We start from the raw sequence: 3,812 nt of genomic DNA on the forward strand, positions 1-3,812 counted from the left end.
ATACGGCACTCAATGTTTTGTACTTCTGAATAATATCACTGTTAGTGTTATTTTTTTAGTGAATTTAGAAGTTCATAATGAGCATTTAATAGCGAATAATATGTATAATTTCAAATGAACCTAGACACGTTTAATGTATCTGATTTTTTTTTTTCCAGACTTCCTCTATTATATTTGGTATTTGTTAGAATTGTGTTCTGTGTTAAGACATGAAAACTATGCAAGTTGCAATAAAATATGTCATGAAACAGTTCATTTGCATTTAAGTTAATTATTCAAAGAATGTCGGGCTGAATGGTCGGCCCTCACATTTTCACCTCACCAAATGTGGCCCTCTTGGCAATAAGTCTGGACATCCCTGCCTTAAAACAACAAACTTCATATTTATCTCCAGCAGCAAGCAGAGGCTGATTTTTTTCCGCTTTTAAAATTGGTTTTGTTTTGTTTGGGTCCCGAATTTTGAAAGCCCTTGCCTCTACATAAACCTCCACGATATGCAGGTACATGTGTGTGACCAAGATGTGGTTTCTGGTAGCAATATCAGTGTATATGTACCGTAATTACCGGACTATTGAGCGCACCTCTGTATAAGCCGCTAGCCAATCGCTATCTCGGTCTTCCTCCTGCACACTAAAACCGTCAGTCGTCTTCTTCGGTGTCGGAGTTGAACGGACTAAGAATTTCCCGATCATTTCATCGGTGCGATGTGAGGATAAACGTTTTAGCGGCGTGAAGCTCGTTAGCGTTCCTCCCAAAAAACGTCCAGATATTAGCTGCATCGTTGTTTACGTGGAAAAAGGCGCGGCTTATCATCCGGAAATTATGGTAGTTTCTTTTTTTTTTTTAAATGATCAATACATTTCTTGAAAGGACATGTGATATTTGCTCAAATAAGGCCCATGATGTGCTCCATTACATGACAAACACCTCATATCACGGCACAGTGTGATGTAAAATCATGTAGCAAGTTATGAAATCTCTAGGCAGGGTGATGATATAACCTTCTGTGGCGTCCGTGATATTAGCAGAGTGCAGAAGAGCTTCTGTCACAGCGTCCTCCTTCTCCTCACCACCCTATTTTGATAGTCAAATTCATCGGGCAGTGAAATCACGTGTTTGATCAAAAACAATGCATGTACAGTTAAATTATTTTGATGAGCGTCCTTCTAGTTCACAAAGGACAATATATTTGTCATGTTCATAGGAGATGCCAACATTTTAAGTTCGTTTTAAGCACGTTGCTTACAAATGCACGGTCCGTCACAATCGGAAAAGTTTCTGTCGAGTCGTGTTCCGACATTTCATGACTCAAACTTTACCGTGAACGAAACGTTTTGGATTTTTTGGCTCATTTTATCGGTTTTGATCGTTTTGCTGTGTTGCTTTACCTGGTGAATGACGAGGTGAAGTGGCCAATTCTTGGGTCACTCTTTTTTGGCCCTTCCTCAGATAGAAGTTGGAAGTGCGGATCCCTGAAAAGGGCTACCCGGGTAGCTGCCCCTGGTAGCCCCAGCACGTCGCCGACTCAGCCCTTCCGGTCACTTCAAGACGTCGCCATTGGACTTGATGAGGCAAGTAAAGTGGTACAGGATGCAACTGTGAAAACCTGCACATTGAGGATATTTGGCATGGCGAAGGCGTCCACCAGTATCTCCATCTTCGCATCCATGCCTGTAAGAGATCCTAAGACGTCCAGCAGGAAGGGACGCTGCACCATCATGTCAGTGCCGGCAGGGTGGGAGCTTTTGGGGCGTCACCGACTCGCCAGGAACCCCCGTCATTGAGCGTCCTTGAGGTATTTAAGTTGGTTCGCCAGCTGGTTCGGTTTTTTTTTCCGCGGCTAGCCATGCTATCGTACGGCCGATCCCCCTATCCAACACCCGAATAGGCCGCCCTGCACAAGCGCATCTGTAAGCCAGAAGAAAACAATAGCATAATAGTGAATTTCATGCACTGGAGCAACAATAGATGCTTGTTTACTTGTTTTTTTTTTTTATCCGTGCATGTCGACGATGACGTCCACAATCTTCTTGTTCAGATCTAGGTCGGTGTACTCGGAGTGGACTTGGTAGGCCAAACTCCGACGGGTATCTTCAGTCACGTACGGGGCAGGGATGTCGTCGGTGTAACCCCGACCTGCTCGCTCCAATAAAGAACAATATCCTTTTATGTATTTGTCGTTGCTTCAACGCATTTTCCGTTAACGGAAATGAAATTCGCAATTGAGCGCTTGTTTTTTCAGTTGAGCCATGCGTTGTTGCAGGGCCTGAATATCATCACAAGAGGGTCTCCGAGCTGTTGGAAGAAAGCTATTGATCCCATCAGCTTCTGTTCACTATGCTAAGCTAGCCAGAAAGAGGCCTTCCTATGGGGCTTTTGAAAATAGTCCTTTCAGTTTAATTCAATCAAGTTGTTGCTTTCATGATATTAGAATATCATGAAAAAAAACAAAAATTAATTTTTCATGATATTCTAATATTTTGAGACAAGATTTTTGAGTTTTCTTAAGATGTAAGTCATAATCAGCAATATTAAAATAATACAAGGCTTGCAATATTTCAGTTGATTTGTAATGAATCCAGAATGTGTGATATTTTTGTTTTTGGAATTGCATTACAGAAGATAATGAACTTTATCACAAAATTCTAATTTTCTGAGACAGTCCTGTATGACACACCGCTCCTTTTTATCTTCTAATGACACAAAGTGCACATAACCGCATTCGATTAACCATGGAAACCAAATATATACCTCTTTACAAACATGAAACCTATCCTCGGCACTTTGGAAGTGTTACTTCTCTAGTCAACGCATTCATCCTGTAAATACACAGCTGAAGAAAATTAAGGAAAGACTAAAATAACACATCCTACATCTGAATGAATGTAATATTATTATTGAATCAAATTCTTAAAATGTGCTGACAACAAAACCCACAGAGGTCTGGATTTGGAGTCACACTCAGAATGAAAGTGGAAAAAAACAAGACAAGCTGATCCAACTTTGATGAAATGTCCTTAAAACAATCAAAATGAATTTGTGTTGCTTCTTAAGTGGACAGTTTAATAATAATAATAATACATGGGATTTTTATAGCGCTTTTCATGACACTCAAAGACGCTTCACAAGTATAAAAAAAAAAAGTTTGAGTGATTGACTAGGAGTTTTACATCGTATTGTTTTTTGAGCAGTATATTTCTCCAGTAACTGCAAAAATTCTGTCAACAAACTCAAAAAGCACAACTTATCAAGTACAGCCACATTTGTATCACTCTTAAATTCAACCAAGGCACTGCAATATTAGCAACGCACATTTTGCAGACAATCCAGTCAGCATACATCTTTTTTTTTTTTTCCTTCAGAACTGTTCCTAACTGTTCAGCATGTGGTCAACCATCATCTCTAAGCTCAATTTGCCCGATTTTGGTTTTAATTCCTGTGAAAATCTTCTTGCCGTGGCGACTGGACTTTGAATTTCTTCACTTGAAGACGTTTCATCCTTCATCCGAGAGGCTTCTTCAGTTCTAATGACCCGTCTTGAACATCTTCCAGTGAAGAAACTCAAGTCCAGTTGCCGCGACAAGAAGATTCGGACGAGAATTCCCCACGACCTGGATAGTTGTAAATGGGTAATCATTCCTTTTGATTGTGATTACTAACACCCTGCTCCCGGTCCACAAAAAAGTTGTTTGGCATGAAAGGTGCTCAATACGTCGCAATTACACATTTCTAACTAGCCTTATTGACACGAGTGAAAATTCCATTCTTTACCCTTGAAAATTAAAATGAAGAAGTGGAAGACAAGATGTTGA

The sequence above is a fragment of the Fistularia commersonii genome, chromosome 1, assembly GCF_037954325.1.
Source record: "Fistularia commersonii isolate RoL2024-O1a breed Wild chromosome 1, RoL_Fcom_v1.0, whole genome shotgun sequence".
Classification (NCBI taxonomy): Eukaryota; Metazoa; Chordata; class Actinopteri; order Syngnathiformes; family Fistulariidae; genus Fistularia; species Fistularia commersonii.